Source organism: Ranitomeya variabilis, chromosome 1 (assembly GCF_051348905.1).
Source record: "Ranitomeya variabilis isolate aRanVar5 chromosome 1, aRanVar5.hap1, whole genome shotgun sequence".
Classification (NCBI taxonomy): domain Eukaryota; kingdom Metazoa; phylum Chordata; class Amphibia; order Anura; family Dendrobatidae; genus Ranitomeya; species Ranitomeya variabilis.
In genome coordinates this window covers 1,088,451,738-1,088,465,775 of record NC_135232.1, presented here as the reverse complement: position 1 = coordinate 1,088,465,775, position 14,038 = coordinate 1,088,451,738, and positions in this window count along the sequence as shown.

Here is a 14,038-nt window from a genome sequence, read left to right as displayed (position 1 = left end):
TTTTTTATGCGCATGGTGGAGTTGGTGACATAATTTCCTAGACATTCGCAGTCTAAAGTATGAATGCGTATCGAACGCATGCATACACACGTCCTTGCGTACCAATGCGTTTCCATAGACAGTAATACTTTTTTTTATGCACTCATCCGCAATCATCTGCATGTCCATGATTGTGCAATATTTAACGCCTCAAAAATTGCAACATGTTGCGTTTTCCAGGATTCCGCCGCACACCACAAAGCGATGCGTACGTACGCATCAATATGCGAACAGTCCCTGCATACACCATGTTAAAGATATGTTTTGTAAGAATAATTATTATGTTAAAAGAAACCCGTCATTAGATTCATGCTGACTGAGCCACCAGCACCATGAATCAGAGTTTGGCTTCGCAACTGCAGTTAGGAATGTCTTACTATTTAATTGTGCAATGTTAATTTCCTTCTATGACAGAATCACTGACTGGGTGGATCAGGGAAATGCTGTAGATATAGTATTTCTTGACTTCAGCAAAGCATTTGGCAAAGTATCTCACACCATCCTTATTGAAAAAATGACTAAGTATGGAATGGACAAGACAACTGTTAGGTGAATTCATAACTGGCTTAGTGATTGGACCAAAAGAGTGGTCGTAAATGGCTGCACATCCAGTTGAAAGAATGTCTCAAGTGGGATAACACAGGGCTTTGTCCTGTGCCCTGTATTGCTCAACATCTTTATCAATGATTTAGATGAAGGAATTGAGGGTAAACTGATTAAATTTGCTGATGACACAAAGCTAGGAGGGATAGCTAATACTAGAGAAGAGAGAGGGTTCAAAAAATATACCGTATTTTTTGGATTGTAAGACGCACTTTTTCCCACCAAATTTGCGGGGGAAATGGGGTGCGTCCTATAATGCGGATATGCTTTACAGGTACCGTTGCTGCAGGCAGAAGGCTGGGATGAGGGGGTGTCTGGTGCTGCTATTTGTATCTGGTGCTGCAGAGTGCCAGGTGGTGCTGTAGGGGTGTCAGGCGGTGCTGTGGGGGTGTCCGGTGCTACTGCGGGTGACTCCAGTGCTGTGGGGGGCTCTGCCAACATTTTGTGAAAGGCCAGAGGCCCCGCAGTTCCATAGTTTCCTGTGCGGTGGACTCCGGGAAAAATGGCCGCTAGAGGGTGGCGCATGCGCAGATGGAGATCTCGGCACCAAGATCTCAGGAGATAAGATCTCAGCACTGAGAAATGTCAGCAGAACCCCCTGCAGCACCGGAGACACTCGTAGCAGCACCGTAGACACCCACAGCAGCGCCAGACACCCCCGCACACCGCTGGGCACCCCACAGCACTGGACACAAGCAGCACCAGACATGAGCAGCATAACCGGACACCCAAAGCAGAGCCGCACATCGGAACACTCCTTCATCCCAGCCTGCGGCCTGCAGCATCACCCCACTCCTGCCTTCTCCAGCAGCGACCCTGGGACCAAGCTTCACCGCAGTCAGCACCCCCAGTAAGCATTAAGATGCATGGATTTTAAGAGGCACCACCATTTTATTTTAAAAAAATAGTTTTTCTTATTTTTCTCCTCAAAATTTGGGGTGTGTCTTATAATCCGAAAAATACGGTAAATTAACTGGAGCAGTGGGCAGCAACTAACAGAATGGTTTTTAACAGGGAAAAATGCAAAGTACTACATCTTGGCAATAAGAATGAAAGTCGCATATACAGAATGGGAGGAAGGAATAGGGCTAAGCAACAGCACATGTGAAAAAAACTTGGGTACACTAATAGATCACAGACTAAACATGAGTCAACAGTGTGATGCAGCAGCAAAAAAAGCAAATACAATTCTGGAATATAGGAACAGAAGCATTCAGTCTAGATCACGCAAAGTCATTATTGCCCTCTACTCCTCTTTGGTCAGAACTCATCTTAAATACTGTGTCCATTTAAAAAAAAAATACATCAACAAACTGGAGCAAGTTCAGAGAAGAGCGACCAGAATGGTGACTGGTCTGCAAACCATGTCCTATGAGGAACGATTATAGGATTTGGAAATGTTTATCTTGCAAAAAAGAAGACCGAAAGGAGACTTAATAGCTGTCTACAAACATCTGAAGGGCTGTCACATTGTAGAAGGATCATCTTTTTTCTCATTTTCACAAGGAAAGACTAGAAGCAATGGGATGAAACTGAATGGGCGAGACACAGATTATTATTGAGGGAGATCAATGGAAGTCAATGGAAGTCTTCAAACAGAGGCTGGACAGACATCTGTCTGTGATGATTTAGCGAATCTTGCTTTGAGAAGGGGGTTGGACCAGATGACCCAGGAGGTCCCTTCCAACTCTACCATTCCATAATTATATGATTCCATGAAAACATGGTTTGAAAAGCTAGCCTAAAACAATATGGAAAAATAAGACAAATCTGATGATGACTCCAATTGGCGTCTCTCTGCCCCGTTCCATTTGATTGACAGGTCTCTCCCGTCAGATATTTCCTATAAACCCCGGTTGGATTTTCAAACTAGATTTTCTCTGAAACACTGTGCCGATTCAGAGTAAGACATACCTAAATGGAATTGCAAAATCAAGCTTTGAATGATGCTGCTCATGGCTCGGACAGTGTGAATCTAACGAAAGGTTCTTTTTAAGAAGACGCCACAGTGCCACATTGTAAGAGAGTTTATGTTAGACCATTCGTCCTGTAAATACTGTACAGATGATACAAGAAAGCTTTTAACATGGTAATTTGTTCCTATCATAGTAATAATTCACGTAATTGCATATATAGATTGCTGGGCAACAACTTTCTACAATCGAGAGATAATTTGAAGTAAGTTCAGTAAAGTGCCTGACATACTCACGCAACAGATTTTGAGGCACCTGTTCTCCACCATAGATGCTTCGGTGCAGATTTATGAAACCGTTTAATAGAATAGCACAGTTTTCTTTTTTATTAGTACTATAAGAAATGACAGTTTCATAAATCTCCCACTATGATCTCCTCAACCATATTAGATCATTTATCTTTCTATGTATCGGCATCTAGCTCTACCTCATTCTGACTGCAAAGTCTTAGAAAACTGGCCATACACATTACTCTAAAGTTAAAATGGATGATTGCCTCCAAAGGGATAATTCTTGTCATGAAATTTAATGTGTGATCATTTTAGCCCACCAATAACAGATCACATCCATCTGGAAAAAAGTCAACCATTGTAAAATTTTTCTCTAATCGTCATTAGTCCACGAGTGATCTTTCTGTATAGAACATTCCTTAAAAGACTATTCATCCTTCTCCTTGTGCCAATGAAGATATATGTAACAAATGGAAGGTTAGTGGTCTGTATCCGCTCCGCCAGGTGATGAAGAAACATCAAATAGCAGAGATAACGAAAAAAAAAAGGTTTTTTATTTTCCTACGCGTTTCAGAGTTTGTCCCACTTCTTCAGGAAACAAAACCCATACAATGAAGATGTAAGAAGAGATTGGACAAATATAATGGCCAAGATGAGCTATAATGAGTATGAAAACGTCATTGGACGGTTAAATTAAAGGGACACTGTCACCCCCTCCAGCCGTTATAAACTAAAAGAGCCACCTTGTGCAGCAGTAATGCTGCATTCTGACAAGGTGGCTCTTTTAGTTTGTGGTGCAGTTATAGCCAAAATAAAGCGATTTTGCCAAAATACCTGTCTTTAGCCCTGGAGGCAGGTCTTAACCCCTCTGCTGCAACCGCCACACTTCAGTCACTCAAATCTTCTTCGGCGCCGGGCGCCGCCCCCTCCACGCTGTTTTCCACTCAAATCCGGCGCCCGCGCTGTTTAGTACTGGCTGGGGCAGGCGCAGTGAGCTCTGGCCGTCTGACCTCACATGCAGTCTTGCAGACTGCGCCTGTGCGGCCGCCCTGCTTGTGAATCCCAGCCCCGCACTGTGCATAATGCATAACACACTGCGGGGCTGGGATTCACAAGCTGGGTGGCCGCACTGGCCGCACAGGCGCAGTCTGCAAGACTGCATGTGAGGTCAGACGGCCAGAGCTCACTGCGCCTGCCCCAGCCAGTACTAAACAGCGCAGGCGCCGGATGTGAGTAGAAAACAGCGCGGAGGGGGCGGCGCCCGGCGCCGAAGAAGATTTGAGTGACTGAAGTGTGGCGGTTGCAGCAGAGGGGTTAAGACCTGCCTCCAGGGCTAAAGACAGGTATTTTGGCAAAATTATAAAACGCTTTATTTTGGCTATAACTGCACCACAAACTAAAAGAGCCACCTTGTCAGAATGCAGCATTACTGCTGCACAAGGTGGCTCTTTTAGTTTATAACGGCTGGAGGGGGTGACAGTGTCCCTTTAATCTTTAACCATTAACTTAATTCTAATATAGTAACAAAGGGGGGCATGGATAAGATCCAGCACTGCAGAAAAATGTATTTTTGGTTAAAAAAAAATCTCTTATTACCAAAGCTTGCTTCATTAACCCCTTAGTGACAGAGCCAATTTGGTACTTAATGACCGAGCCAATTTTTACAATTCTGACCACTGTCACTTTAAGAGGTTATAACTCTGGAACGCTTTATCGGATCCCGCTGATTCTGAGATTGTTTTTTTGTGACATATTGTACTTCAAGTTAGTGGTAACATTTTTTCGATATTACTTGCGATTATTTATGAAAAAAACGGAAATATGGCGAAAATTTTTAAAATTTTGCAATTTTCAAACTTTGTATTTTTATGCCCTTAAATCAGAGAGATATGTCACAAAAAATAGTTAATAAATAACATTTCCCACATGTCTACTTTACATCAGCACAATTTTGGAAACAAAATTTGTTTTTGTTAGGGAGTTATAAGGGTTAAAAGTTGACCAGCAATTTCTCATTTTTACAACACCTGCTCAAAACCACATTCAAGAAGTTTATTAACCCTTTACGTACTTCACAGGAACTGAAACAATGTGGAAGAAAAAAATGAACATTTAACTTTTTTTTGCAAACATTTTACTTCAGAACCATTTTTTTTAATTTTCACAAGTGTAAAAACAGAAATTTAACCACAAATTTTGTTGTGCAATTTCTCCTGAGTACGCCGATACCCCATATGTGGAGGTAAACCACTGTTTGGGCGCACTGCAGAGCTTGGAAGAGAAGGAGTGCCGTTTGACTGTTTCAATGCAGAATTGGCTGGAATTGAGATCGGACGCCATGTCGCGTTTGGAGAGCCCCTGATGTGCCTAAACAGTGGAAACCCCCCACAAGTGACACCATTTTGGAAACTAGACCCCTTACGGAACTTATCTAGATGTGTGGTGACTGGTGAGCACTTTGAACCCCCAAGTGCTTCACAGAAGTTTATAACGTAGAGCTGTGAAAATAAAAAATCGCATTTTTTCTACAAAAATGATCTTTTTGCCCCCAAATTTTTATTTTCACAAGGGTAACAGGAGAAATTAGACCACAAAAGTTGTTGTGCAATTTCTCCTGAGTACGTCAATACCCCATATGTGGGGGTAAACCACTGTTTGGGCGCACCGCATCGCTTGGAAGAGAAGGAGTGTCGTTTTACTTTTTCAATGTAGAATTGGCTGGAATTGAGATCGGACGCCATGTCACGTTTGGAGAGCCCCTGTTGTGCCTAAACAGTGGAAACCCCCCACAAATGACACCATTTTGGAAACTAGACCCCTTAAGGAACTTATCTAGATGTGTGGTGAGCACTTTAAACCCCCAGGTGCTTCACAGAAGTTTATAACGTAGAGCCGTGAAAATAAAAAAATCGCATTTTTTCTACAAAAATGATCTTTTTGCCTCCAAATTTTTATTTTACCAAGGGTAACAGGAGAAAATGGACCACAGAAGTTGTTGTACAATTTGTCCTGAGTACGCCGACACCCCATATGTGGGGGTAAACCACTGTTTGGGCGCATGGCTGAGCTCAGAAGCAAAGGAGCGCCATTTGACTTTTCAATGCAAAATTGACTGGAATTGAGATCGGACGCCATGTCGCGTTTGGAGAGCCCCTGATGTGCCTAAACAGTAGAAACCCCCCAAAAGTGACCCCATTTTGGAAACTAGACCCCCTATGGAACTTATCTAGATGTGTAGTGAGAACTTTGAATGCCCAAGTGCATCACAGACGTTTATAATGCAGAGTCGTGAAAATAAAAAATATTTTTTTGTTTTACAAAAAAGATTTTTTAGCCCCCAAGTTTTTATTTTCACAAGGGTAACAAGAGAAATTGGACACCAAAAGTTGTTGTCCAATTTGTCCTGAGTATGCTGGTACCCAATATGTGGGGGTAAACCACTGTTTGGGCACACGGCAGAGCTCGGAAGGGAAGGAGCGCCATTTTGGAATGCAGGCTTTTGATAGAATGGTCTGCGGGCATTATGTTGCGTTTGCAGAGCCACTGATGTACCTAAACAGTAGAAATCCCCCACAAGTGACCCCATTTTGGAAACTAGACCCCCCAAGGAACTTATCTAGATATGTGGTGAGAACTTTGAATGCCCAGGTGCTTTACAGAAGTTTATAATGCAGAGTAGTGAAAATAAAAAAATAATTAAGTTTTTATTTTCACAAGGGTAACAGGAGAAATTGGACCCCAAAAGTTGTCCAATTTATCCCGAGTACGCTGATGCCCCATATGTGGGGGTAAACTACTGTTTGGGCGCACGGCAGAGTTCAGAAGGGAGGGAGCACCATTTGACTTTTTTAGCGCAAAATTGGCTGTCGTTTTTGGAGACCCCCTGATGTACCTAAACAGTGGAAACCCCCCAATTCTAACTCCAACCCTAACTCCAACAACACCCCTAACCCTAATCTCAACACGATCCATAATCCTAATCACAACCCTAACGATAATCACAACCCTAACCCCAAAACAGCCCTAATCTCAACCCTAACCATAACCCTAATCAAAACCCTAAATCCAACACACCCCTAACCCTATTCTCAACCCTAACCTCAAACCTAACCCTAATCCCAATACACCCCTAACCCTAATCCCAACCCTAACCTTAACCCTAATCCCAACCCTAACCCTAATCCCAACCCTAATCCCAAACGTTACCCTAATCCCAAACGTAACCCTAATCCCAACCCTAATCCCAAATTTAACCCTAATACCAACCCTAATCCAAACCCTAATCCTAATCCCAACTCTAACCCTAACTTTAGCCCCAACCCTAACCCTAACTTTAGCCCCAACCCTAACCCTAACCCTAATTTTAGCCCCAACCCTAGCCCTAACCTTAACTTTAGCCCCAACCCTAACCCTAAATTTAACCCTAGCCCTAACTTTAGCCCCAACCCTAACCCTAAGGCTACTTTCACACTTGCGTCGTGTGGCATCCATCGCAATCCGTCGTTTTGGACAAAAAACGGATCCTGCAAATGTGCCCACAGGATGTCTTTTTTGCCCATAGACTTGTATTACCGACGGATGGCCACACGTCGCGTCCATCGTGCACTGGATCCGTTGTGTTTTGGCGGACCGTCGTCACAAAAAAGTTCAATGTAACCTTTTTTTTGTACGTCGCGTCCGCCATTTCCACGCATGCGTGGCCGTAACTCTGCCCCCTCCTCCCCAGGACATAGACTGGGCAGCGGATGCGTCGAAAAACTGCATCCGCTGCCCACGTTGTGCACAATTTTCACAACGTGCGTCGGTACGTCGGGCCAACGCATTGCGACCGCCCCTTACCGACGCAAGTGTGAAAGACGCCTAAGGCTACTTTCACACTAGCGTCGTACTCGGCCCATCGCAGTGTGTCGGGCCGACGTACCGATGCTAGCGTTGTAAGCGCCGCAAAACGGGTGCAGCGGATGCTGTTTTTTCAACGCATCCGCTGCCCCATTGTGAGGTGCGGGGAGGCGGGGGCGGAGTTCCGGCCGCGCATGCGCGGTCGGAAATAGCGGACACGTCGCACAAAAAAAGTTACATGTAGCGTTTTTTTGTGCTGACGGTCCGCCAAAGCACGATGCATCCATCGCACGATGGATGCGACGTGTGGCAATCCGTCGCAATGTGTCGCTAATGCAAGTCAATGGAGAAAAAACGCATCCTGCAAGCACTTTTGCAGGATGCGTTTTTTCTCCAACGACGCATTGCGACGGAAGCCAAAAAACGCTAGTGTGAAAGTAGCCTAACCCTAACCCTAGCCCTAACCCTAAATTTAACCCTAACCCTAAATTTAGCCCCAACCCTAAAACTAGCCCTAACCCTTGCCCTAGCCCTAACCCTAACCCTAATTTTAGCCCCAACTCGTCTCTCCTGCCGGCCGGCAGATGGCAGCAGATGGCGGGCGCACTGCACATGCACCCGCCATTTTCTTTCCCGAGGAAGAAGCCGGCCGGCAAGAGGAGACGCAGGAGGACCCAGGGACACCGGGTGAGTATGATAGGGTCCCCGAATCCCCCTATTTCTCTGTCCTCTGATGTGCGATCACATCAGAGGACAGAGAATTACAGATCGCTTTTTTTTTTTATGCGGTCGCCGGTAAACAGTTAATTACCGGCGATCGCAAAACAGGGGTCGGTAAAAACCGACCCAATCATGTTCTTTGGGGTCTCGGCTAGCCGAGACCCCAAAGATCTTCCGGGTGCCGGGCGGTGGGCGCACTGCGCATGCGCCCGCCATTTTTTCCCGGAAAAAAGATGGCAGTGCCCATCGGGAGCCACGAGGAGCACCGGGGGAGATAGGTGAGTATTGGTTGGGCTCTTGGGGGCCATCAGGGACACTATTTCTCTGTCCTCCGATGTGCGATCACATCGGAGGACAGAGAAATTAAATGGCAAATCGCGGGGTTTTTTTTGTTGCGACTGCCGGTAAACGGTTAATTACCGGCGATCACAACTCGGGGGTCAGTAAAAACCCCCCGAATCATGTTCTCTGGGGTCTCGGCTACCCTCGGCAGCCGAGACCCCAGAGAAAATCCGACTCTGGGGGGCGCTATTCACTTTTTCTACAGCGCCGTTAATTAACGGCGCTGTGGTTTAAGTTCCCTTAGCGGCCGCCGTTAAAAGGCGTATCGGCGGTCTTTAAGGGGTTAAAAGATAAATGGAAAAATAAAACAAGGGGATGAAAATCGCAAATGAGCTAACGCGTTTCGGACTATAGCGAGTCCTAATTCACACCTATGATTAAGGCTATGAATAAGGACTCCCTGTAATACAAAACGCCTACAGTTCATATACGTTTTCCTCCTTTTCTTTTTTCCGTATACCTTTTAATAAAGTAAGGCTGGTTTCACATTAGCGTTTCCCTGATCTGCGGACGGCTGCGGACTTCCTCCGTGAAGCCCCACCCTTGGCCGCAACTCCGCCGCTAGCTCCGCCTACTTCTGCATGCCGCCCGCATGCGGCCTGCGTACCTATATTTAACATTAGGTACGCAGGCCGCGCGGCTGTATGCGGAGGCTGCCGCATGCGTCGTTTTGACGATGCGAATAAAAAAAAATGCTACAGGCTGCGTCCTACGCTGGTCGCCGCATCGTCAAACCGACGCATGCGGCAGCCTCCGCATACAGCTGCACGACCTGCGTACCTAATGTTAAATATAGGTACGCAGGCCGCATGTGGGCAGCATGCAGAAGTAGGCGGAGCTAGCGGCGGAGGTGCGGCCGAGGGCGGGGCTTCACGGAGGAAGTCCGCAGCCGTCCGCAGATCAGGGAAACGCTAATGTGAAACCAGCCTAAGCTTTACTAATATATGTAACTTTTTAGCAAAAAAATATTTTTTCCAGCGCGCTGGAACTTATCATTCCACCACCCCCTCTTTCATTGCTTCATTGTCTGCTCAAGGTTATCGGCCTGGAGGATTCCTTGCACTGATCCATAGGATAATAAAGCATTTCTTGCAGTGTAGTGGTAAGCTGAATTCCTTTTTTCTTTTTCGATTATTTTAATGTAATCTAATGTGTATGGCCACCTTCGGACTCTTTTTGTGTCTTGATCAATAAAGAACATGGCTTGACGGAAAAGGAGCATTGTGTAGTGCAGTGTTCCCCAACTCCGATCCTCAAGAGCCACCAACAGGTCATGTTTTCAGGATTTCCTTAGTATTGCCCAGGTGATAATTGCATCACCTGTGAAATACTAAGGAAATCCTGAAAACATGACCTGTTGGTGGCTCTTGAGGACTGGAGTTGGGGAACACTGGTGTAGTGGATAAGCAGTGTGATTAAAAAACTACACATTGATTCCTCCATCATGAACTTTTCGTTCCCTGCTGCCTATGCAGTCATGGCTGAAAGTGTTGGCACTCTTGAAATTGTTGCAAAAAATGAAGCATTTCTCTCAGAACATTATTGCAATTAAACATGTTTTGTTATTCACGTTTATTTCATATGTGTGTATTGAAATAACACGAAAAACAGAAAAAAAGGCAAATTGGTCATAATTTCACCCGAACAACTTTGTTTTAAACATGTGATGCTTGTTCAAACTCACCTGTGGCAAGTAACAGGTATGGGCAATATGAAAATCACATCTTAAACCAGACGGGGAGAGGCTGACTCAATCTTTGCATTGTGTGTCTGACTGTGTCACACTAAGCATTGAGAACAGAAAGAGGAGAAGAGACCTGTCCGGGGACTTGAGAACCAAAATTATTGAAAAAGATCAACATATTTAAGGTTGTCCTGAATGCTGCTGCCAGGATCATATTCCTCGCCAACCGTTACACCGATGCCTCTACCTTGTGCCAGTCATTACACTGGCTACCCATCCAATCCAGAATCCAGTACAAAACTACTACCCTCATCCACAAAGCACTCCATGGCTCAGCACCACCCTACATCTCCTCTCTGGTCTCAGTCTACCAACCTACCCGTGCCCTCCGCTCTGCTAATGACCTCAGGTTAGCATCCTCAATAATCAGAACCTCCCACTCCCGTCTCCAAGACTTTACACGTGCGGCGCCGATTCTTTGGAATGCACTACCTAGGTTAATACAATTAATCCCCAATCCCCACAGTTTTAAGCGTGCCCTAAAAACTCATTTGTTCAGATTGGCCTACCGCCTCAACGCATTAACCTAATTATCCCTGTGTGGCCTATTAATAAAAAAACAACAACATAATCACGTTCCTCCATCATGTTCTCATACACTTTATGCAGTTAATAGCCTCTGTGTCTGTACTGCTACACACTTAGGCTGTTAACTGGTTCATGCAGCTTTACATGAACACCCGAGCCTTACACTATGGCTGGTCCAAATAACTAAAGCAATTGTTACCATCCACCTCTCGTGTCTCCCCTTTTCCTCATAGATTGTAAGCTTGCGAGCAGGGCCCTCATTCCTACTGGTATCTGTTTTGAACTGTGATTTCTGTTATGCTGTAATGTCTATTGTCTGTATAAGTCCCCTCTATAAGTTGTAAAGCGCTGCGGAATATGTTGGCGCTATATAAATAAAATTATTATTATTATTATTATTATTATTAAGGTTGCAAGTCCATCTCCAGAGATCTTGATGATCTTTTGTCCATTGTGTGCAACATAATCAAAAAGTTTACAACCCATGGCACTGTAGCTAATCTCCCTGGAAGTGTATGGCAGAGAAAAATTGATGAAAGGCTGCAAAGCAGGATAGTCCAGATTGTGAATTAGCAGCCCAATCAAGGTCCAAAGAAATTCAAGCTGTACTGCAGGCTCAGGCTTCATCAGTGTCAGTACAAACTATCTGTCAACATTTAAATGAAATGCTATAGAAGGAGATTCAGGAGGACCCCGTTGCTGACAGAGAGACATAAAAAGCTACAGTAGACTGCAGTTTAACAAAATGTACTTGAGTAATCCAAAATCTTTCTGGGAAAGCATCTTGTGGACATATGAGACCAAGATAGAGCTTTTTGGTAAAGCACATCATTCTACTGTTTCCCGAAAACAAAAAGGAATGAGACCTACAAAAAAAAGAACACAGTACCTACAGTCAAATATGGTGAAAGTTGTTTTGCTTCCTCTGGCACTGGTTGCCTTGACTGTATGCAAAGCATCATGAAATCTGAAGATTGCCAATGTATTTTGGGTTGCAATGTAGTGCCCAGTGTCAGAAAGCTGGGTTTGGGTCCTAGGTCATGAGTCTTCCAGCAGGACAATGACCCCAAACATACTTCAAGAAGCACCCAGAACTGGATGGAATCAAAGCGCTGGAGAATTCTGAAGTGACTAGCAAGGAATCTGGATCTAAATCCCATTAAACATCTGTGGAGATATCTTAAAATTGATGTTGGGAAAAGGACCTTTGAAGTGTGAGAAACCTGGAGCAGTTTGCAAAAGAAGAGTGGTGCAAAATTCCAGTAGAGATGTGTAAGAAGCTTGTGATGGTTATAGAAAGAGATTGCAGCTATATATTCTTCAGGGTCTGCAACCAAATAATAAGTTGAGGGTGTCAACAATTTTGTCAAGACCATTTTTGTGGTTTTGTGTGTAATTATGCTTTTTATCTGTGTTTTTGTGTTGTTCCAATACAAAGGAAATAAACATATGTATAACAAAACATGTGTAATTGCAATCATTTTCTGGGAGAAATACTTCATTTTCTGGAACAATATCAAGGGTGCCAACACTTTTGGCCATTACTGTATATTTATATATATAGTGGGGAAAATAAGTATTTGATACACTGCCGATTTTGCAAGTTTTTCCACCTACAAAGAATGGAGAGGTCTGTAATTTTTCTCATGTGTACACTTCAAATATGAGAAGCAGAATCTAAAAATTAAAACCATAAAATCACATTGTATGATTTTTAAAAAATTTAATTGCATTTTATTGCATGAAAAAAATATTTGGTCACCTACCAACCAGCAAGAATTCTGGCTCTCATAGTTCTGTTAGTATTTGTTTAAGAAGACCTCCTACTCTGCACTCATTACCAGTATTAATTGTACCTCTTTGAACTCGTTACCTGTATAAAAAAAACACCTGTCCACACACTTAATCAGTTACTCTCCAACTTCTCCACCATGAAAAAGAGCTGTCTAAGGACACCAGGAATAAAATTGTAGACCTGCACAAGGCTGGGATGGGTCATAGGACAATAGACAAAAAGCTTGGTGAGAAGGCAACAACTGTTGGCCCAAACATTAGAAAATGGAAGAAGCACAAGATGACTGTTAATCTCCCTCTGTCTGGGCCTCCATGCAAGATCTCACCTCGTGGGTAAGTATAATTCTATGAAAGGTCAGGAATCAGCCCAGAGCTACACGAGAAGACCTTGTCAATAACCTGACCAGAGCTGGGATCACAGTCTCACACATTACCGTTAGTAACACAATGATCGAGAGGAGGAATGGGAGAAGGATGAAGTACAACCCCAAGAACACCATCCCAACCATGAAGCATGATGGGGGAAATATATTTTGGGGGTGCTTTTCTGTAAAGGGAACAGGATGACTGTACTATATTGGAGAGAGGATGGATGTGGTCTGTAATTTGGCCAACAACCTCCTTCCCTCAGTAAGAGCATTGAAGAAAGTTCATTGCTGGGTCTTCCAGCATGACAATGACCCGAAACACACAGCCAGGGCAACTAAGGAGTGGCTTAGTAAGAAGCATTGGAAGTGGCATAGCAAGTCTCTAGATCTGAAGCCAATAGACAGCCTCAAAACTTGAAAGATCTGGAGATCTGTATGGAGGAGTGGGCCAAAATCCCTGCTGCAATGTTTGCAAACTTGGTCAAGAACTACAAGAAATGTCTGACCTCTGTAATTGCAAACGAAGTTTTCTGTACCAAATGTTAAGTTTTATTTTTTATTGTATCAAATTCCTATTTCATGCAATAAAATGCAAATTAATTATGTAAAAATCATACAATGTCTATCACAGTTGAAGTTTACCTTCGATAAAATTTACAGACCTCTCCATTCTTGCAAAAATTCAGGGAGCTTAACAAGTGCAGCAAAACAGATAATATTGCACAACGTACAATACAAGTCCAAAATGTATTTTACACTAGGTCTGAATGTTAATGATGAGACTTCCCCTTTAAGTAATAGCAGACACACTTCTAACTGATAACACTTAACCTCAGCATCGGACTGGAGCACCTTGGG